Source organism: Palaemon carinicauda, chromosome 1 (assembly GCF_036898095.1).
Source record: "Palaemon carinicauda isolate YSFRI2023 chromosome 1, ASM3689809v2, whole genome shotgun sequence".
NCBI lineage: Eukaryota > Metazoa > Arthropoda > Malacostraca > Decapoda > Palaemonidae > Palaemon > Palaemon carinicauda.
In genome coordinates this window covers 83,349,879-83,374,732 of record NC_090725.1, presented here as the reverse complement: position 1 = coordinate 83,374,732, position 24,854 = coordinate 83,349,879, and positions in this window count along the sequence as shown.

The window sequence follows — 24,854 nt, the reverse complement described above, 5'->3', positions numbered from 1 at the left end:
AGATGATGCCACTCTCTTTGGATGAATTCCATTTCCTGAATGTAATTCTGGGGTTGATGTAATCAAAATTAGTGCATGGTCCAAATTATAGGTTATACAGTTGAACCCTAACAAAACTCGAAGCATGATTGTAAGTAGGTCGCGCACAGTGGCTCCTCAACATCCAGATCTCTGTACCGATAATGTTTCTTTAATTATATAAAACTACGGTAAAATTTTGTGTGATTCGTGATTGCAAAGTTACATTTGAGAAACATATTCAGTCGGTTTTTTCTTCAATTGTACAGAAAATTGGCTGTTTGAAAAAGTCTTGTAAGATCTTTTGTCACCAATCTAACTCAGAGAAATTTGTTAATTCTTGTATTCGACCTTGATTCGAGTATTGTTCGCCTTTCTGGTCTCCAGCTGCTGAACCTCTTCTTAATTTGTTGAACGAAAAATTAGCTGTCTATAAAATTTCTTATTCCTGATCTTGATATTAATCTTTGGCACCGTCCTTCATTTAGTTCTTTATGTACATTGCATAAGATTTTTCATAGTTTTGACCATCCTTTGCATTCACATCTTTCCAGACTGTATCATCCTGTTCGTAGTACTAGGTGTGCAGTTAATTCTATCAATTTTGCCTTCGCCATCATAAGGCTCAACAATGCACAGTATTTTAAATTTATAAGTTATATTCCAACTGTGACCAGATTGTGGCATGATCTTCCTAATCAGGCTGTTAAATGGTGGAACTTCAGAAGTAGAAACTTGCAGCAAATGTTTTTATGTTGGACAGGATGACATAACCGATTATTTAAGGGAAATTATAATTACAAGGTCACAAAATAGGTAATAATCGTCAAAAGTCCACTTAATTCTGTAAAAGTTATTTTTTTGTTGAACAATATTTTTTTTCATATTTAACTACAGTATATATTTCCAATTATTTATATGCTCAAACTCTCTATTTTCTTACAGTTTTGTGAAGGAAGCAAACTGAAATTTGAGATGATCGTCATTAATGTCATTCATCCCTTCGCTAAGCTGAAAACTGAACGCTTTATGCAACAGTAGCAAGTGACTAGTAACTTGAAAAACCAGGAATTTTTTACTGGAGTAGTAGTCTTTTAAGATGATTAAATATTCCCAGGCATTGGATAATTAGACAGATGTACTATTATCATTGTAATTATTACCACCGCCAACGAAGTTGGAAAGTTATGTTTTACCACCAGTTTATGTGTTTGTTTGTGAACACCTTCCTGGCCAAAATGTTAATCGCAGAGAAATAAAACTTGCAGGGATTAACTGTTATGTAAAAAGCTGGAAATGATTAAAGTTTGGTATGTCAAAAGGTCAAGGTCACGGTCAAGCAAAATGTCCAATTCACGTAATCAGCCATAAGTTTGGACATAGAGTAATTAAACTTGCAAGGATTAACTGGAATGCAAAAAGCTGGAAATTATCCAATTTGGAAGGTTAAGGTCAAAGGACAAGGTCACTGTCAAGCAAAACGTCCAATTCACGTATCATCCATAAGTATGGACATCGTTGTCACAGAGACTTCAAACTTGGTTCATATTTGAGAGTATGAAAATCAACGCCAATTAATAGATGTTAGGTGTCAAGGTCAAGATCGAGCAAAAGGTCAAGAAATAAGCTGCATCAGTGGAGGTCTGCGCTCTGCTGAGTGCCCCTGTATTTGTAGCTTGCTATTGTTTTTTGGTAATTCTGGATCAAATAAATAATTATATGTAACTTTAATTAAGAACGAGAAAAACATAAATTGTATGATGAAAATAATTTAAGCTTTCTACCGGAAGACCGTCACTGCCAAGAAATGTGTTAGATATCTTTTTTATCTAGTTGGAATATGTGATGCGAAATAACACAGCACGTTGTAAGACAGTAGTCTTTCTATTTATAATTATCATAAAGGGTTCGTTGACTTTAGGATCTAGTTTGAAGTAACTGTATATACAATCAAAATCTCCCGATCCGAATATGTCAAACGTAGAATAGATGCTTCTGTATTAGCCAACTTATTTCCTGTTTCTCTGAAAGGTCATCTTTTATTTAGACATATACAGTATATATTCCTTTATATTCATTCTCATAGGGAGTCCGTCCATTTCACTAATAAAACCAAAATACTAACTCCAATCAAGTCTTTTCAACTTTTCCCGTCGTGACTATAATGTTTAATTTATGCTCATCACGTGTCAGCTTTCGTAATTTCCACATTTTATAAAAGAAGTGGAGAAAGAATAAAATTTCTTCGTATCAACATTGACTAATACCTTGGCAATGGCACTAATAGGGCCATTCTCGGCCATCATGAAATATCAAGAGAGGATTTCCCTTTACAAAACATTTCTTTGTGAAACGCGCTAATTCAAAATTAATAAAATGTTATAATGGAAAACTGGAGAAGACTGATATAAAAATTCATGATTCATTAAGATTAGAAATAATAAAAAATAAAAAATAAGATAATTTTTTCCTACGAATACAAATCAAGGATTTACACCCATTTGAGTTACTTCCAGGATCCATGTTAATACTTTGCAACACATGGCAATCTCAATGTACTTTAAGGTTTGTGGCTGTTTTCTCATTAGGAGATTACCACAAATGACTGAAAAATTGCTATCATCCCATGCATGACTAGTATTTTCAAACAAATATTGAAATAGAAATTGATAAGTTTTTAAACGAGATTAAATTTAAGAGAGCCTGCTTTTAAATAGTCCCTGAATCCATGAAAATTTAAATATGACGAGGGTTCAAAAATAATTCAAATGCTTAAAATCATCTGATGGCTAGATTAAAACATCTTTTTTTTTCTAATAATATCGAGACATCCAAAGAATTACTTAATTTTCATTCTGAACTTAATCTTATAATTTTTTGTTTTTTAATGCATTCTTCATTTTTAGGTTATCTTTACTTTCGCCTATATAATAGTATATAGGCAAAAGTTTTATTCTTAGCTACTTATTCCGAGAAACAGTCATAAATGAAAAATAACTGTCATCAAATTTTATGTAACTCCCTCTAAAACCGCAGATTGAAATATCAATGCACAATACATGCAATTAATTAATGGCTTGGGTTTACTGAATCATCGACTGTATCGGTGATTCGAAACTTTGCCTAAATTTACCAAAGATGATTTTCAACTTTACACTGCCTACTCTTCGTTGTGACTTGTTTGATGGAGCGTTCGCCTAATTTTCCCAACATAAGATAAACCGTCCCAGAGGAGCTGTAATATAACCCATCACAGGAGGGTGTTACCTAACCTGTCATCGGAGAAAAGATGGGAGTGTTGTATAATAATAATTAACCATAGCAAAAGACTAAGGATAATAGGCCCATTGCACTAACTATGGCTTAATTCCAAGCTTACAGACATGACTCCTCCAGTAATGCTTTTGATATTAAAATTAATACTTTTTATACAGGTAATTGTAGTTGCCCGTCTCTATCAAGTGAAAGAAATCGCGTCTTTATATTCATGCGATTTAACTATAAGGTATGAAAATTTGGGAAGCTCAGAAACTACTATAAATCGTGTACATCAATTACTTTATGGAAAATAAAATGCACTTTCTCTAAAAAGAAAAGTATTTAATCAGATGTTGCTACCAGTATTAACTTATGCATCAGAAACTTAGAGCCATGCTAAAGCTAAACCAGATGACAAATCACTATGTATGACGTTTATAAACTATGAGCAAACTTTTGATTCTGTCAAAACATAATCAGTAATGCAAGCCCTTCAAAAACAAGAAATAGAAGAATCTTATGTTAGAACACATGAAGATATACATACAAGAAGTACCGCAATCCTAAAACCACATAAAGTGAAAAAATTCCTATTGAGGAAGGAGTTAGACAGGAAGACCCTATCTCTCCTAAATTATTCACAATACGCCGACAATAAGCTTTTAAGAGTTTAGATTGAGAAAAGTAGGAATTAATATTAACGGGAAATACTCAACAAATCAAGATTTGCAGATGACATAGTTTTGTTTAGCAAATCAAGGGAGGAATTACTAAAGCTGATAGATTTGAACATAGAAAGCAGAAATGTAGGACTGAAAATAAATAAGTAGGATAATGTTCAATGAAAATACAGAGACAACAAATAGGAGTCATGGACGAGCCTTTAGATATTGTTAATGAATATAAGTACTTAGAACAGAAAGTGTTCCCTCAGGACAAGAGACCAAAATTAAAAGAAGGATAAACATTGGATGGAAAGTATTTGGAAAACAAAATGAGGTTTTGAAATGTATAATGCCACTTTCTATAAAAAGAAATGTATTTAATAGATGGTCCTGCCAGTATTAACTTATGCATCAGAAAATTGGGGCCTTACTAAAGCCTCAGAACTTAAGTTTGTTACAACTCAAAGAGCTATGGACGAGAATAAAGATGGGAATAACACTAAGAGACAGAAAACGAGCAACATGGATATGAGAGCAAACTAAAATATAAATTATTCTAACATGTATGAAAACGAAATGGACATGGGCAGGACGTATAATGAGAATAGCAGACAATATATGGACATTGAGAATGACAGAGTCCGTTCCAAGAGATTGTAAAAGAACCAAGGGAAAGAAGAAAAGACGATGAATTGACGAACTAAGAAAGTTTGCTGGAGTTGACTTGCACAAAGACCATAAACAGACGCAAGTGGAAGAACATGACTGAGGCCTTTGTTCTGCAGTGGATTATTAACGTCTGATGATGATGATGTTGATGAATGTACATATATGTATATATATACATATATACATATATATACACTCAATCCGGGGGCCTTGGACCAGGCTGATCCATTGACGCTTTGACCGTTCGTCTCCAGAGAGCCATAACCTCCGCAAGCTCCATCCACTCATTGGGGTCTATTTCCAGGATGTCCAAATCTTCAATCAAGTTATCCATCAATCTCTTTCTATGCCTTCCTCTTGGTCTGGTACCTATGGGTTTACCTAACATAACTCTTCTAGTCAGCCTTCTCTCCTCCATTCTAGCAACATGTCCTGCATATCGAAGTCTCTGCGATCTAATAACATTGGAGATAGGTGGTAGTCCTGAAAGAGGTATCAATTCATGATTGTGGTGCCTGCGCTACTCTCCAGCTTCGTCATCCGAAACCGGTCCCCAGATCCACTCAAGATACTGCATTGAAAAACTTCAAGTTTATTTTCCAACTTCCTAGTGAGTGCCCATGTTTCACATATATACACATATATATATAATATATATATATATATATATATATATATATATATATATATATATACTGTACACATATGTATACACTGTAAACATATAAACATATTTCACAAGAATTAATCCATTTGGAGGGGTGGCACTAGGAAGGTATTGGATTCCAGTTTTTCATGAAGTTAATCAAGCACAGTTTTCCTTAATCTGAGCAGAGGTTCTTTGATCTACCAGGTTATGCTTAGCATTATACCCCAAAGCCACACCCATATTGGCTAACGGCATCAAAATGAGCAGTGGGGTTGCCATAGCCATCCATTCATGTGAGTCTTGTATTAATTTATCAGTTTCTCCATATCTGTCACTCAACCAATTTTTCTTACTCTGTATAATACTATGCAAACATTTCATTTCTACAACTCAGGCTTATCTTTTCAATCCCATTTGCCAGCTATTATACCCTTCAATAAAGAATATTTGGCTCACCAATATTTTCAAACAAGCCACCTAAAACTACCTATAGATAAATGTATTTCTTCCCAGTTTTTTGTACATAACTTGCATTGTTATCTGCTATACACATTTTGCAACTTCTCTTTTCCCTATTCTAACCATCATCTATTACATTTACTTTGAATCTTTTAACAAATAATGCTCACATAATACACATCTAACCATGAACTCATCTGCTCCCTTTCACTCACGCCCAGACCCAACAATGGAAGCACTACCACTTCCCTTAAAGCTATCCCAAAATGCCCCTTTTGCTTTTGTGGTGACTTTCACACACCACACAGCAGCAAGGATACTATTAATTCTTATTCCCAGCAAGCAATAACAATAAAAACCATTATCACCAATAGACGAGAGAACATTCATCTGCCAGTTGTGAGATATTCCTCACAAAAATGGGTCCATATACCACGAAATCCCATTCTGTTCACAGCGCCTAGGGCATCAGTGTCCTGGCTAGACAGCTTACTGGCACATTGGTAGTAATCCTTAATAAATAGACTAACCTGATATGAATGGCTACCACTTAAGGTCTTTTTCTCCTCTATATGGATTCATAGCAATAAACTAGATACTTCAACATCTTTGGACATGGGACAGTCAAATACAGTAATTTAAATTTCTTAGGGAAAGAAGGTATAAGTAATAACACTCTGATGCAATTTCCACCAATTTAGTCTTTGCAAGAGACAGGAAAGCTTCTTGGTGTAAGCTCTTGAGGAACCGGTGGAAAGGGTCTTGTGTTCCTAAGATGCCTCATGGAAGAATTGTCCTCATAAATCAAAATTTTCTAAGTAGTTGTGAAGTTTATACATGATTTTGTCATTCTTATTTGAGTTCTACTGTCATACCCTATGTATTTAAGAGTAATTTCATTGTAAAATAAACTTAAGCAAGATGATAGACCTAAGTAGGCTACTACCAGTACATTATAACTCCACTATTAGCCTATTTCTTTGGATCTTTGACCTTAAGGGTGAACGCAGGTTATGCAGGATTGGCTAATTATTATTCAGGGATGTTGGTCATACAATGTGATGGCTATATAATCTATTTATATATATACCGTATATATATATATATATATATATATATATATATATATATATATATATGTATATATATATATATGCATACATACATATATATACATATATATATATATACATACATATATATATATATATATATATATATATATATATATATATATATATATATATATATATTTATATATATGATGTAGAGCTGCTGCACTTATTTATCAATTCTAGTATGAATGATAAAAACATGAGTAACATTCGTTAAATACTTTTCCAACAGCTTTGGGGCAATTGGAAAATGACAGTGACTTGGACATTATAAAATCCGGTAAGGCATTTATTACAGGAACGATATAAAAATAAAACCTATGTTTGAAAAAATGCATACTTTACTGTCAGTTGCTTCAAGTGCTAATAACGTTTCAACAGAAGGATAAGGTTGTTTATAAAACAAAACCATATCCTCATAGATGTTCATCTTATACCACTGGATATCAACGTGGCATATCAATCATAAATTACCTAGACTTTTCATACCATGGTTTTACACATAAGCGCACACGCACGCACGCACACACATACATATATATATATATACACACATACATATATATCTATATATATAAATATATATATGTGTATATATATAGATATATATATATACACATATATATTTATATATATATAGATATATATATAGATATATATATATATATATATATATATATATATATACACATATATATTTATATATATATATATAAAATGTATATATATATTTATATATATATATATATATATATATGTATATATATATATGCATATATATATATATATATATATATATATATATATAAAATTCTACCTCTCAAGTCTGAGGTTATCACCCCTAGCAATCCCTGATATATGGATAGTAGGCATTACAGGGTCTTGCAGTTAGATCACCAAGGAGCTACTGAAGTCAGTGTACCCTTACAAAAGAGGTGAAGAGCTCCCCTGTCCCTGCCCCTTCTGGGGGTGTTGCAGAGGACCGGCCATTGTCTCACGGGCTACATAATATGCCTGCCAACCCCGTGAGTATTCTTACTTGAGTATTGTTGTGCAATACATGGGATGGTTAAGGTGGAAGTACATTGTACTTCTCTGGATAGAAGCTACTCCTCTCTCTCTCTCTCTCTCTCTCTCTCTCTCTCTCTCTCTCTCTCTCTCTCTCTCTCTACTCCATTTTTTATGTTTCTAGACCTCACTCAGGTTATTAACAAAAATTCAAATGACAAATATTGTACCTGTCTTTCTAAAGTTACAAAATTAGTTTCATTTTCCAATAATATCTAGGAGGAATCTTCTCCTATCACTGCACCCAAAAAATAATATTAGTGAAAATTATATGTAGCTTTATTTGGGATCCTTTTTCGTGCCTGAGAGAGAGAGAGAGAGAGAGAGAGAGAGAGAGAGAGAGAGAGAGTGTGTGTGTGTTATAAAATGAAACGCTAGCTCTATTTGGGATCTTTTTCCGTGCCACAGAGAGAGAGAGAGAGAGAGAGAGAGAGAGAGAGAGTGCTATAAAATGAAACACTAGCTCTATTTGGGATCCTTTTTCCGTGCCAGAGAGAGAGAGAGAGAGAGAGAGAGAGAGAGAGAGAGAGAGTTTTAAAATGAAACACTAGCCCTATTTGGGATCCTTTTTCCGTGCCTGAGAGAGAGAGAGAGAGAGAGAGAGAGAGAGAGAGAGAGAGAGAAAGTAAATTGAAATGCATTTGGTTTACCTGGAGATACCCATGTCTCTTTGTGAAAGTAGTTGAAGAATTGTGCTTATTGTTTTAAAATCACGTGGTTTAAAAAATGAAAGAATATGAGGACGAGGAAAATTTCAATTATCGTTTTGATGTTCTAAGAAACAGTTGACTCAATTTCAAGATCAAGTTTTAATGTTGGAGAACATCAAAAGAAAAAAAAAGAAAAATCCGAGAGGGCAGTCACCCAACCTGTGACATCCTTCCCAGTCTGAGGAGTACGCAGCCTGAGACCCATTGTTTGTGACCTCCTGACGCTATCACCTCGAGTTGGAGGCATCTGGTTCTCAGGGTCCGAGGCACTCGAGAGAGAGAGAGAGAGAGAGAGAGAGAGAGAGAGACCCGGAGGTTAATGGACGCATAGGCATGACTGTCCTTTGAAAATAAGAATAAGGATTAAAAAACGACTTGGGCACTGTCTTGAGATGTGTCTAACTGGTAAGCCTGATTTGTAAGTAATGACGGTCTCTTTGTCGTTTTATCTGATATATTTCTCAGATGAGACATTAACCTCATTCTCTCCGGGGTCAACCACCTCCTCCATGCCATCACAGGTTCTATCCATGGTCATGAAAATCTTCACTTAAAACTTCTAAGGGTATGCACAGGCTGTTTATATAAATGCCTACAATAATGTCAGTATGAAAAGTCTAAGTACAAACAAAATAGCTAAACATAGGGAAAATAATCAATGACAAATTTTAACAAAAAGCGCTACAGTTTTCTCTTATACTGTAATTTTAAAGTATTGCATTATTAAAACACAGTACTACACTATCAGGAAAGAGTCGATTCACTATACAAGGTAAACTTAGTAGACTAGTCTTACATTTAGAAAATACAGAATGAATGAAAAAGATTACCTTGATTGTAGCTTTCATGAAGAAAATCTTCATTTGTTCCCCTTTTCCTCGTAACGTGGAGTATGGACAAAACGGACTCAACATACTCTTCAGTTGCTCTTTCTCTCTCTCTCTCTCTCTCTCTCTCTCCTCTCTCTCTCTCTCTCTCTCTGTAAAAAAAAAAAACTTTTTAGCAGAAATAATGTCCATATTATACAAGATCATAGTAAGCCCTAATGCAGACGATGTCAGAGACAATGCAATAATATGATCCCTTTCACTGGGAGATGAAACTAAAATATTGCACGAGATTGGCAATGGAAGGAAGAATATGATAAGCAAAACCCTATGCATTTTGCGACCAGTGATGAAAACAATTTCATGACGTCACACGGGTAAATGTATATCCATCGGCATTCCTCACGTTTAAAAACAAGTATATTCTTGAATTATAGTTTTTCTTAACCAATTTCAATTAATTACGCAAATCCAATTAAAAACTACATTTCACAATAAACAACAATACCATTATAATTTCTAAGTGTGTATCACTCTGAAAATAAAGGTTTTTATATTACAGAAACAATTAATTTTTTAGGTATACACTTTATATGTATAAAAATCTGAACGTATTAGCAACAGAAAGAAGTCACACTAATTTAAAACAATTAGGCACAGTAGGAGCCTTCTGTCTGGTATAGCTTATGTTATAAAAATAAATATTTCGGACCATGATGAATATTTGACATTGAATAGTCTTTCAAAGATTCTAACTAGATTTGACTATATATTGCTTTAGGGATAAAATATTATAAAGAATCAGCTCTGCCTTATGCCCCCTTTTTACCATAGAAACTTTCAAATCAAGACCTTTTATTTTCATTCATATATGTAAATATAAATGAGTATTCATGGAGATTATATCAAATCTACATTACTGTTAAAAGAATAACAAGTAGGAAATAAAACGTTTTGTTTTTTTTAAAGTACAGTAAAGAGGAAAAACTTAATAGTCTATTTATTTTCTTTACTAATTAATGAGCAAGACCATATCTGTAATTACGAAAAGATCATTCTATTTTGATATTAAACAATTTCACTGACCCTAGTAAGGAATTCATAACTAACTTCATTGTATTAAATCTTTATCTCTAACCCTAAACAAAGTATTACATATCCTTTAATTAGAGGTGATGTTCATTATTTGAAAGGAATATACATTGGTAGTTACCTAGGGATAATATGATTTTTAATTATGGCAATACTATCCATATAGAACTTTCTTAGACAATGTATACGACCTACTACAAGTTCTGGATTTAAAGGCGCAGGTTACTCGTGAGCAGAAACAAGGGGCACTCGCATAATCTCATAAAGACCCAACATATTACTCATACGATTAGCGTCCAATGCACTTCTCCGTCTAAGATGAAGGGGAAACAGGCAATGGCTGCGCAAGATTCAACAAGCATGCCCGTAGACCACCCACAATAATTTATCCTTAGTTATAAGGATTGGAAGGTCGCATACTTGGCCATGAAATATTTCATGGCAGAGAGGACTTGAATTTGGAGTTTCCACACGAGTCTACCATGTTTTCACTAACCATCACCATCTCTAAACGTATAAAAGGCATAAGTGTTTATTTATTGTGAACATGTTTGGTATTCATTATCTTGAAATACTAAATAGTTTTAGAAGAGCCATTACAAAAGATTTTTTTTTCATCCATTAACGTACTTTTTTCCCATTTGTATGAGGTAAGCACAGTTGCCTTCTTTTTGAAAGACTTTGATTTGGCTTTTGGGGTAGCCTGTATACCCGATCGGCTACCCTGCCTGACTCATATAAGCGTATTTAATATAATTTTATTGACTATCTTTGGTACCTCACTGTCTGGAGGAATACTTCAAAACAAATGACCTTATGCATTTCAAATCAAGGTAAAACATGAACAAAAGAAAAGAAACAAAAAGAAAAAGTGAAAAGGAAAGATGGGGTATATAATGAAGAAAAAAAAAACCCAACTGTCAACCGACCATGGGATGAAAGAATACCCAAACGGTACTGCGGTTACCTGAATTAGATTTTTTTTTTTTTGACCTGGTACCATTCTTAAGAAAACTAAAACTATAGGATGCCCGAAGTTACACTTTGCGAAATAAATTATATTCAACGTTGCATTCTACTAATATAGACCACCAATAATTATTTCGTCTTCACTATTATCATTAAATCTTGTGTTTTATTGGAGGACGTTTATCCTTAGTAGAAATAAAAATGTCAGATCCCGAGAGTTTTTCCTTTCACACATGGTAAAGCAGGTAAGCTGATTAGCAAACAATGGCTTGGCCATTGTTGACTAAGCAATGAGCTAATACAGGCAAAGTAACACAAATTAAATGGCCCATCCAATTGGTGACCTTCCCGTTATCGTATCACGAAACAGAGAGAGAGAGAGAGAGAGAGAGAGAGAGAGAGAGAGAGAGAGAGGGGGGGGGGGGTGTTATCGACAACGAAAATTTCACCGAAGTTTATAAAATCTTCGTTTCCTTTTTAAAGAGGGGAATATGAAGAAACATGTGGGAGTTTGATAAATAATTATTTATTTTCTGAGAGGCGCTATTAAATAATACAGTATCCGACTAATTTGACAAACATTGGTGAATCTTACAGGTTTTATCGTTTTTTCTATAACTACTTATACAGTGCATTTATCTAAACTTCGGTGGTTTGAGAGAAGCTCGAATTTAGAAACTATTTTAAGAAAAAAATCACCCATTTCATGAAAAAATAGTTTGCCAAACAAACTTACGAAATTTGAGATAGAGTCAAAATAAGGGAAGGAATAATATGTTCATTCCAATTGCCCTCTTCATCGTTTCGTCCTCACAAACATTTTAAGACTATTGGCTAACCTCGTTAAACACCATTTTATTTCTAAGGAAATGCATAGACGAAGAAACATATAAGAAAATATGCGAGTAAATATTGGAAATATAATAAAACGACAAAGATCAAAGGAAACAGTTTAATGTAAATATTCATTAAAATAACAATAAACCAAATTCGATGGAGTATAAAAAGAATAAAAAGATTTTCATTAATTATAATATAATTGTTAAAGAATAAATATATAGCAAATGAAAAAATCAAAATCTCTAATCAAAGATTGGACAAATAGGATCGCATTGTTTACCACATCTGGTCCCCTCTCTGAGTTGATTCAGTTTTAAATAAAAATATATCCCCAAGCTCACACAACTAAAGAATGCAAATTATATGTGTATAAGTGTAAGAATCATATATTATGTTTCGTAAGTGAAAAAACCCAAGTCCTGTGAATATGGATTGTGCCATGATAGCTGCATTTATTATCACACACCAATTTTTAGGATCAAAGCTTCTTCTCTTAAGCTTGAAAACCACCCTTCTGGCAACTTACATAGTCTATGGGGCAATACTGTTCTTACAGACGAAAATAAAGAACTCCCCAATCATACTTGATGATTGAAACTATCTAATAAATAAAAAAAAAAAAACCGAAAGACAAATTTTCTTATCAATAAGCCCGAATAAATCAAATGTAAAACTGACGGGCCTTGAAGCCGAAGGAGTCAGGTAATAATTTTGTTTTTATCCATGTCTCTTTATGTTTCGTTTTGGTTCGAACGCTTCATAGTAGGCTATAAACTTCAAATACCAATGGTCGAGATTACATTTTTCATTGTACATACGCTCATATTATTCAAGTTATGGTAGATTCGGCAATCACTGGTATGTGAAAAATTTTCAATATCCTTGTTAGAGGAATACTCTTTACTAATACTTTGCAGTTACACTGATATTCCAGTTTGAGGAACTGCACTACGTAAGTGAACCTGATTTCTGAATTTGAATCTTGCAGATTTATAGTATAATGACACTCCCTGTCAATCAACAAGTCGAAAAAAAGGGATCGTTATTTACATATTCTATTGATCCCATTTGGAGAGAATGTCCACGAGATTGTAAGCTATAACTGGAATAAAACTTGTTTGCTTTCAATAACTTGTTGATAGATTTAATTTCATCGGTCTTTTAACATGAAGGAAATTAAACATATAAACTGTTTTCTCAAAATAGTCATAATCACGTTATACACTGTTATCAATGATTTGACTCATGATGTGGTTCTCATTTTCAAATGTCTTCTTTTCTGTGACTAGCATTTTCATATACTTCCAGGACAATAAAACACATATTTTGGATTGCAGTTAAGCATACCAGTAGAAGTTAATCTCTGATTCCAATAAATAGAATTAACTGTAAATGTTATTGCTGCGAGTCAGCTAATTAGACTTTTCTTAATCGACTATGCGTCAGTCGATATGTTCCTCATTGCCATTTTACTCATCAAGAAAATGTACCTGTAGACCAATGCAACGCTGGTTTCACAATGAAGAAAAACTTTGCAGTCTCTTTAAAAATTATTTCTCAAGTGAAAAATATGAAAATTTGGTGAATATCATTTTATTATAAACATGAGTTCTTGAGAGAGTAGAGTAATGCATTTAGCTGATATTGCAGCCAAATATCAGGAAATGGTTAATAGCAACGCTAGTTTTCTAGGCCATGACTTTCCAGACTTAGAAATCATCGTGGTATAATCACTGCGGAGAATATGGAAAATACTTATGAAAACCAGGTCTAATATTTTTGTAACTTACAGGCATAAAACCTGTTGAATGCTATAAATTTAAATAATTTATATCAAAACTAAGATTACGGCGGAAATAATCATTACTGCAACAAAATACTTGGTGTTTTTATTTTTACTACGAAAGTTTATTGAAACACGTATTAATAATAAAAAAAATGAGAGCAGAAGAACAGGAAAAAAATTCCGTAAAGCACAATATATCAGCTTCGTCAAAATGGAAAGCAATAGAACTATATGAGGCAGGATAATAAATAATGCGATTACCCATTTAACTCTTCTCAGCCAAGAAATAAATTAGAATACGAATCCCCGAAATATATGACTAAAACCCCAAGTGGTTAGCTCTTATGTATGGAAAAGAATCTGAGACAGGTTATTTACCAAATATTTTATTTGTTCAAATCAGGTTTTAGCCGATTAAAACTCCTAAATTACTGATTTGAGAAAAAATATAGATCTTCAAGATTTTCTTTAAAAAACACCACCTACACATTCATTGTATATGATACGTTTCATGAAGGCAATCTAATGTGACCTCAAAATAAACATTTCTGTTATGAAAGGGCGAAAGATCCATTTCATTGTTAACAAGTAGTACGATACGTCAAAAATGTAATCGAAGGTAATTTACTGTATTTAGGCTTTGCAGATGTTTCCAAGAGGACATGGGTAACCTGAATATTTTTCGTTTTATTTAGGCGGATTTAAAATATACTTGGGGTGTCCCAAATAATGAAATTGTCCGATTCAATTCCAGAAAAAGTAGTCTGAAATCTAACCGGCCACCCATCAAACAATCAACACCCACACCCCCGCCAAAAAAAGCAGTTAAAATCATTACATACACAGGTAAATCCTTGTTCAAGGGAAATCACTGTCGGATTTCGTAGTATTTCAAAAATCAAGTACTCAAATAATATTCTGAGAGATATGAAGCCAACTCATTTACCAATATTTCTCATCTCAATTAGATTTCACAAGCAAAACATAACTAGATGTCAAATCTAATTGAGGAGAGAGAGAGAGAGAGAGAGAGAGAGAGAGAGAGAGAGAGAGAGAGAGCGCATCTTAAAGTTTAAGCAATTACCAAATGAAAAGAAGTCATACAATCTTAATATAGTACATATTTATTGAGAACACGCCAATTACTCTTCATAAACCCTGCCAAAAGGCTCTGAAAGAATAGATATCTACCGGCACTTTCGAAATCCTCCTGTATACTGACGTACAAGAGGTTTCTTTGTATATGAGAAGATATTTTACGAGATTTCCTATGACTTCCTAAACTAACCACTTTATTACCATTATTGCTATCTAGGCTACAACCTTAGTTGAAAAAGCAGGATGCTATAAGCCCAAGGGCTCCAACAGGGAAAAATAGCTCAGTGAGGAAAGGAAATAAATAAACTACAAGAGAAGTAACGAACAAAAAAAAATATTTTAAGAACAGTAACAACATTAAAATAAATATTTCATATATAGACTATAAAAACAAGAGGAACAGAAGTAAGTTAGAATAGTGAGGCTGAGTGCACCCTCAAGCAAGAGACCTCTACGCCAAGACATTGGAGGACCATGGTACAGAGGCTATGGCACTACTTAAGACAGGAGAACAATGGTTTGATTTTGGAGTGTCCTTCTCATAGAAGAGCTGATTACCATAGCTAAAGGCACTGAACCATTACAGTGCAGTAGTTAACCCCTTGAGCGATGAAGAATTGATTGGTAACCTCAATGTTGTCCGGTGTATGAGAACAGTGAAAAAAAGAAGCCAGACTATTCGGTGTATGTGTAGGCAAAAGAAAAATGAGCCGTAACCAGAGAGAGGCATTAAATGTAGTACTGTCTGGCTAGTCAAAGGACCCAATCCCTCTCTAGTGGTAGTATCTCAACGGGTGGCAGGCACCCTGGCCAACTTACTACCTCCAGGTTTAGTGTGGGAAGAGAATAGTACTTGCTACCTGACATTCATATTTCTTTGCCTGCCCAAACAATCCACATCTGAAAAAGATGGAGAAAATTTACTCATTGCTGGTATTTTTTTTTCTTTGCAAAAATATAGGCAATAAACTGCATTTTATCAGTACTTTGAACGATTCCTTTTTGCTTAGCATGTATTTGAAATACTAAAATAGTGATATTTCGACATTTATTTTTTTTTTAATAAAGACTTTGTGAATAAGGGGGAAACAAATTGTTTATTATACTTCCCCCTTCTTCATTTCGTATTGCTTTACTCTATTATGCGCAGAATTATCAGAAACACGATGGAATTTAACCAAGAGTTGAAAGATTCAAGAAAGGAGAGATCGAGGGAACACAATTCAAGAACTCATCACGTTTCGATAAGAGATAAAAGCACGTTGCCCTACCATCGGAATAGGCATAAAAGAGAACAAACATTTTTCCCTTCCGGCTCTATTCCAAACAATAGAACTTTTCTTTTAGATTTATAAATTCGTGCTGTAGAGTCCAGCGCTGTGGCCTCTGAGACTATTCAGCACCCAAGATCAACTGTGGGAAACTCTAAAATTACACAATAAAGTAAAAGCTAGATGATATTGAACAGCAAAAAGGAAGAAAGGAACCGGAAATGGAAATAAAGCAATTGTCGCTGGGGATCAAGGAAAGCTGCACCAATATTAAGTAATGGTTACAGTGCATCTCAGAAGGTGCACTGATGGTACTACCCACCATGTAGATTCTCGCATAGACTTGAAATGTCAAATAAAAGTCTTAATTTTTCGGCCATTCTCATAGCAGTTTCTTAATATCTACTGGATTTTGAAACGAATAAACAACGCTTCAGTTTCAATATAAAATGTTCTGGCTAAAAAGAAAGGATTAACTCAAGAACTGGAAATTGGTGTATCATTAAAGAAAAAAAGTGCCTTTGATAAGAATCACCATCGCCATAAATACTGACAGACAAAAGCATTATAAATTGATATTTTTCATCGAAAAGAATCAAAAGAAAGCGTTTGATAATTTCACAGTTGCTTTATACCGTCCCTAAAAGATAAAATAACTATACATTGCCATAAGAAAAATGAGAATTTTTATGACAAGTTTTTCTTAAAGCAAAGTGTTCCTTCAAGAAACCCACTTACAAAATAATACAACTTTACTAAATAGAGAACATATAAATTTCTCAATTAAGTATACGGAGAGCAGAGACAAAAGAAATGTATTGAAAGCATTCGTTAACTTTCAAACACCTCCATCTTTCTGTCCACAGATAAGATGATGATGATGTTACAGCGTGAGTCATCTATCTGTTTGGACGGCGTCTACAACTATGATCAGCCTGTCTTACTGTCTCAATAAATTACTCAATCGGTTCATTCATAAATCTCGGAGTTGGTGAGAGAGAGAGAGAGAGAGAGAGAGAGAGAGAGAGAGAGATTAGCCTAAATCGTGCCCGTGGCTTTGACGGTTCAGGATCTAACCCCCTGTAAATACTGGCGGATGTCTTCATATCTCCATTCTCTCTCTCTCTCTCTCTCTCTCTCTCTCTCTCTCTCTCTCTCTCTCTCTCTCTCTCTCTCTCTCTCTCTCTCTTGTAAAACTCCTTCTCTATTTCATTTGCTTCTATCAGTCTCGTCGCATCAATCTGCACTTTATTAATCATTATCATTCTTATTATATGATTATTATCATCATCATCATCATCACTAATATTTCTATTATCATCATCATCATCATCACTAATATTTCTATTATCATCAATATAGGGTTCAAATTCAACTTCACTCACAGAGTCACATAAGGGAACGAAGCTATGAATATATCTCTCATAATTATTATATTTACACCGATTAGTCCATGCTAACACATTCTATTAAAATTCCTAGATTTCAAATATATCAACTACATCGACAATATCATTAATTCTTTAAGGTATGATGTGATACATTACCTAAAACTGACAAAAGATTTGCCCTAATAATAAAATATACTAAATATTTGAGCTTAAACACACCCTGGAGAACGGTTTCGTAACTTTTTTTTTTTTTAAGACAACGTTGCTTTACCATTTATTCACCAATACTCCATCATATCCTGTGTGCTGGGAGTATAAAATTAGCTAGACACTGATGCCACCTTTCAAACGAGCATTATTTATCAAGCGCTCAGAGAGCTTGGTAATTTTGAGTCATTCACAGACTAAAGAAACTTGTCGACTTGAGGACGATGCAACTGAAAAGGTGAGGCACCTGTACTTCAATGCACACAAAAACACACATACATAAGAATATATGTACGTGTATATATATATATATATATATATATATATATATATATATATATATATATATACACACAAACACCTTAATCTTTAGAAGTTAATGTAAAGATGGTGTTTGGACAGGGATGAGGGAAATTACGAAATGGATAAAGCAAGGAAGGTAGCCGGGTGTGAACAATATTGTGAAGAGTAACAGGTCATATTTGACTTGGGATAACTATACTCAACTAAGAGCTGTTGCTCAGAGCGTTTGTACTTCAACTGAAAAGGAATACAATCTGATAGAACCCAGGAACATAAATGGTGGGCTACCATTATATCTGCACTTTGGTGTAACCTTAACAGTCACTCCTTTACTTAAACCAAATGGCTCGGTCATTCACTTTCCAAAGGAAAAAGCAACCCTTTGACTGATGTACTTGACAGTAAGCAGAGTAATGAGAAACTCGATTTTCCTCATTCCTGTTTCCTGAGGGTAAACTATCTAGTAAAGTATTTTGTTCCCGTGACATTGAAACACTTTTGATGGATCTTGGTGCTTATGGTGGCGTAGACCGAAATGGTATTTTATAGATACCTTAGAATTCTTAGCGGCGAAGTTGTATGTTATTTATTGCAAGTCAGCAAGGATAGGTTCTTTTTGCACTTGTGTGTTACTCCACTAAGTAGATGTGTTTGTGTAGCTCTAACCCTGCTGATTATTGCCTAATTTCTATAACTCCACATCATCTAAAGTCTTTAATGTTTTAGCAAAACGTCTAAATAGGTATACTGAAGGTAATTATTTGTTCCTTGGTTTGCAGTTTGGCTTTCGCAACGGCCTTAGAGAATGTGATGTCATTCTTACAATTTCTAATGTTGTACAAAAATCCATTAATTGTGGTCAGGAAGTTTCTATGATTGGCTTTGATTTTAGTGTTGTCTTTAACTATGTTAATCATCATGTCCTTGCTTTCAAACTCAAGTAATAAACATCAATGAATAGTTGTTGATGGGCACAATACTAATATCTACTATAGGAAGTGTTCTTTGCCCATTACTTTTCATTCTATAAATGTAAGATATATGGTTTGGTCTATAAAAATGTTTATTGCATATGCAGATTATGCTAATCTGCATAAATTTTATTTCCTGAATGTACAGTAAACTAAGGATTGTTGGATCCCTTGATAGAGATCTAGCTAGAATTAATTCATAGTGCAAATTAATGGGCATGAAGTGAACCCTAACAGTAAGTAAGTTTAGGACAGTGGCTCGTCAACATCCAGATCTTTGCAATGATAACGATTTTTTAACTCTAAAGTATACAATCCCTTTAAATTCTTAGGTGAGATTCTTAATTACAAATTTACATTTGAGAAACATTTCAGTCTGTTTGTACTGTAATTGCACAAAAAATGGCTTACTGAGAAAGTCTTTTAAGATTTTTGGTGATCAATCTATCACGAAGAAAAGTTTTAATTCTTTCATTCTACCTTGTATAGCGTCTTGATATCCTGTCTGGTTTTCATCTACTAAGTCTTACCTTAATCTGCTGAACATAACTTGTGGTATATTAAACTTCTTATTCCTGATCTTGATACCAATCTTTGGCACCGTCGAGTAGTTAGTTCTACATGTATGCACTATATTTTTTTCTCAATTCTCACCATCCTTTACATCCAGATCTTCCCAAACCGTACCTTCTTATATGTAATACTAGGTACGCAGTTAACTCTAACAGTCTTGCCTTCTCCATCATAAGGCTGAACACTGCAAAGTATTCTATAAGTTTTATTCAAGCGGTGACCAGATTGTGGAAAGCTCTTCCTAATCTCACAGTTGAATTGGTGGAAATTCGGTTCAAATTTGCAGCAAATGTTTTTATGCTGAATAGTTTGACGTAAGTTTATCTTCAGAGTTTATATATGACAGATCTACTTTAACGCTGTTATTGATCTTGAAATATTTCATATTTTTGGATTCATTACTTCTCATATTTAGTTTATATATTTTCTTATGTCCTTTCCTTACAAGGCTATTTTCTCCGTTGGAGCCCTATGACTTATAGGATCCTACTTTTGCAATATAAGTTATAGCTTAACTATTAATAATAATAATAATAATAATAATAATAATAATAATAATAAGTGTAGAGGAGTACAGTGTCTAGAGAAGCAAGGAGTTGGAATGAGTAACAATATTGTTCAGTTAAATGTCATAATGGAGAAATGAAGTATGGATGTTGAATTTAAATTAAACAAAAAGTTAAAGCTGTTAGAATTATTGTAGTTTGAAGAGACTAGATTATGGGAGAGAAAAGAATTGCAGGAGAGAAATGTGGTTATGAAAATTTATTTGTAAAAATATTAGTATCGGTGAAATGATAGATTGGTAAGCCTTGAAAAGTTTTGTTAAATTAAAAAAAAGTGTAATACTTAGTTGAGGAAATCTTTTATAGAGCTTCGCTAGGAGTAAGGAGTAAAGTGAGAACTAATAACTGTTAAAGAATGAAGATTGATAAAGCATTGGAATGAAGGGCCCTTAATATCTAGAAAGTACTAGTGCATTCCTGATAAAGTGAAAGACAAGTGTTTGTAGGGAAGGTTTAGTGATCTTTTGATGATCTGTCTAAATAGTGTATATAAACAATTTCACAAGCTTCCTATAATACCAACATCAGTAACGCACTTATATCACCTACGCACACACTGTCTTACACATTCATATCTTAATGTCACCGGATATTAAGCGCCATCCTTTCCAATATATATATTAAATCGTCTACCTAGTATTCTCTACAATTTCCTCTTTCTCTCGTAATACTTATTTATTACAAAACTACCACATGACCAAAGCATCTCAAAACACCTCGTTAAATCATTTCACTTACGCTATCCTTTTAACCACCTCTATCTTCATATTTATTTCCATTTCAATTCTTTTTATGCCATATATGCTAGAAAACAGCTTATCCTAACACCAGAAATCTTCAAAAGGTACAATAAAAAAAATAGGGCCTGTGATTGCAGGACCTACAGATCATTCTTCCTCAGCTAACCACCAGCCAATCCAGTCAGTTATAAACTGGTACCAGATTTTGCTGATGTCAAAATAAAATGCACGAGGCTTACAAATCCATCCCAAAGACTTGCTGATACAAAGATGCTGGGACTCACCTGGCATTATCCCCTCTACATAGGAACAAGAACATAGTAAATTTATTCATATATATATATATATATATATATATATATATATATATATATATATGTATAAATATATATATATATATATATATATATATATATATATATGTATAAATATATATATATACATACATACATATATATATATATATATATATATATATATATATATATATATATATATATGTATATATATACGGGTCGTAACAGCTCAATGATTATTTCCGGCATATATGTGATACCGAGTTAAAACTCTGCTCAGGTCATAAGACTAATGGAACACGGTTAAACAATCTCGATGAACTGGAGCACGTAAATGGTGTAGTACGGCACAATGCTTCAGTAATATGCATAGAATTTCTGGGATTGGGGTCAATCACAAGTTCATCTAGTTTAACTGTAAATGGGTTTAAGTATCTGACAAGGTCAAGAAAGGTGGTGTGGGGTATCGTCTTTCAAGAAAGGTGGTGTAGGGGCATCAATGTCTTCTTAAAAATTGTACTTTTAAATATGCACACACACACAAACATATATATATATGTATATATATATATATATATATATATATATATATATATATATATTTATATATATGTATATGTATATATATATATATATATATATATATATATATATATATATATTCTTTTTTAATTGAGCCATTTCCTCAAACTTAGGGCAGTTCAAGTGGAAAATAACATACTTCAAACTCCCTTTAATCATTTCAACTTTCGAATAGTAGACGAACCACACACACAATAAAACTTCCATAATATTAGCCACCCTAAACCTATTCTTCTCTTTTATCATGCTACTGCACCTCAAATGATAATTTGCCACCCTAAACCTATTCTTCTCTTTTATCATGCTACTGCACCTCAAATGATAATTTTTCCATTACTAAACCTTTCTTTTCACGTTCCCCTCACTATGTCAGTTCCCTCAATGTATGCTACTGTACCTTACAAGTCTTCGGGGAATTTGTAAAAATTTTCATCTGGTCCTTCTCCCTCTGTTCTTTTAAACCCCAAGCAACATTTCATCTATTTTATCCTTATATACCGTTTGAATTTCCATCTTATCTAACTCGATTTCATTTTACTTTATAACCTTTTCTGCTCAATTTGTACACCACTTTCCACTCAAGCTGTGAACTAACGCATATACTGGCAAATTTTCCCTCATCCCTTTTTCTTTCATTTGCATATTCATGTTCTTCAAAAACGATGTATTTTCCATTATCAAGCCACTTCTGAAAAAAAAAAAAAAACTATTCCTAAAGGTCTATTGATTATTATTTACAACATATCTACCAACAACCCATCTCTTTCTCTGTCACTTACCTTTGCATTCTATCTCCTAATGATACAGCCCTTTCATTTTCTCCAAACATAACCAGATTCTGATTCAGAATCTTCCAAAATGATTCTCTATCGTTACATTTTTAATTCTTGGACTGTAAACACTCCCTACCACCTATAATACATCTCTTGTCATGCACAGGATTACCATTACAATTTTTGAACTAACACATTAGTATCTTCTTTTTTATTATTCTTTTTCACTAATACTAGATATATTCTGAATATAAGTGTGTAAAACCCAGGGCTATTGTTAGTGGCTGAATTTTATACCAGCGAGAGTCACAAGGATACAATTATTTTCATTTCCTGGAAATCTTCAACAGGAAAATTTCAACTGCCATTGACCTCAGGAAAGGAGGCTCATCTACCTCTAGGTCGCATTTCCTCTAACTCAAGGAATTAGAACACCTAATTAATAGTTCCTCTGACTTGATATTCAATATGCTGTATATGGTATTTAATGGGAAACAAGAGACTTGTCATCTTTGGACACTCTGTCCTTATGATATAAGGGGATATTGTGCGACACAGCAATGGCATGTCCCCTTGCATTTTAGCCACCTATAAATGCTTAATCCAAACACCACTATCACTTCATGGGGTAGAAGTATCAAATTCGTACTATTCACTTACAACCCCCCCCCCCCCACCCCACCCCCATGGCAATTCATGTGGATTGATTCCCGTTCACGTATACACACTCACACACACACATACACACACATACGCATATATATATATATATATATATATATATATATATATATACTATAAATAATACACATATATATAAATACGTGCGATAAGCAACAGTAATTAAGATCTCATGAACATTAGAAGAATATTTTCAACCCACTGTGATGAAGTTAACTTGGCTGTGCTCTCACATTTTATTATTATTATTATTATTATTATTATTATTATTATTATTATTATTATTATTATTTGCTAAGCTACAACCCTAGTTGGAAAAGCAGAATGCTAATAGCCCAGGGGCCCCAACTAGGAAAATAGCCCAGTGAGTAATGGAAACAAGGAAAAATAAAATATTTCAAGAACAGGAACATTAAAATAAATATTTCTAATTATGATTTAACAGTGCGCATTTAAAGAATGCTGATCACTACTGAATATTATTATTAATTTCTCTCTCGTGGCGCTTTCGGTAGCGAATCTTGCTAGTTGTTAGGTACCCTGTTCGAGCATTAGAACGGGGGGGCGGGGGGGCGGAGGGAGACTCACTCCTAAAATTGAGGTTGCCTCTGTTCACGTGACAAGTATATTATTCATGTAGTTGTTAGCCCACCGTTGAGGGTCGCACCTAGGGTAGAGAGAGAAGGGTAATGAGAAGAAAAAAACTGACATGAGCAACTGCCTCCGTCATAACGCTATACTGTATGTATACCATATAAAACGGGAGGCCATCGTCGTGGTAATCCTCATCCTATGAGGGTGAAACTATTCCAAAGCAATTCAAAAGATACGACACAAACGTCCACTAAAATTCAGATTCCTAATTCACTGTTTAGGTCAATATGATTCGGAGCAAGTTATGAGAGAGAGAGAGAGAGAGAGAGAGAGAGAGAGAGAGAGAGAGAGAGAGAGAGAGAGAGAGAGAGAATGTATTGCGAGAGAGAGAACTATAACTTGTCATGCGAAAAAACATAACATAGAGAGAATGTTATGTTTTTCGCATGACAAGTTATAGTTCTCTCTCTCGCAATACATTCTCTCTCTCTCTCTCTCTCTCTCTCTCTCTCTCTCTCTCTCTCTCTCTCTCTCAGACAAAGATGTTTCTATAGTTCAACATATTTCTTCAATTACGTTTCTTTAGAGGGAATAAATAACTTTATACATACAAGTACTCATACTCATATATATAGATAACATGTACAACCTATTTACACACTCACATATGCTGTGTATATATA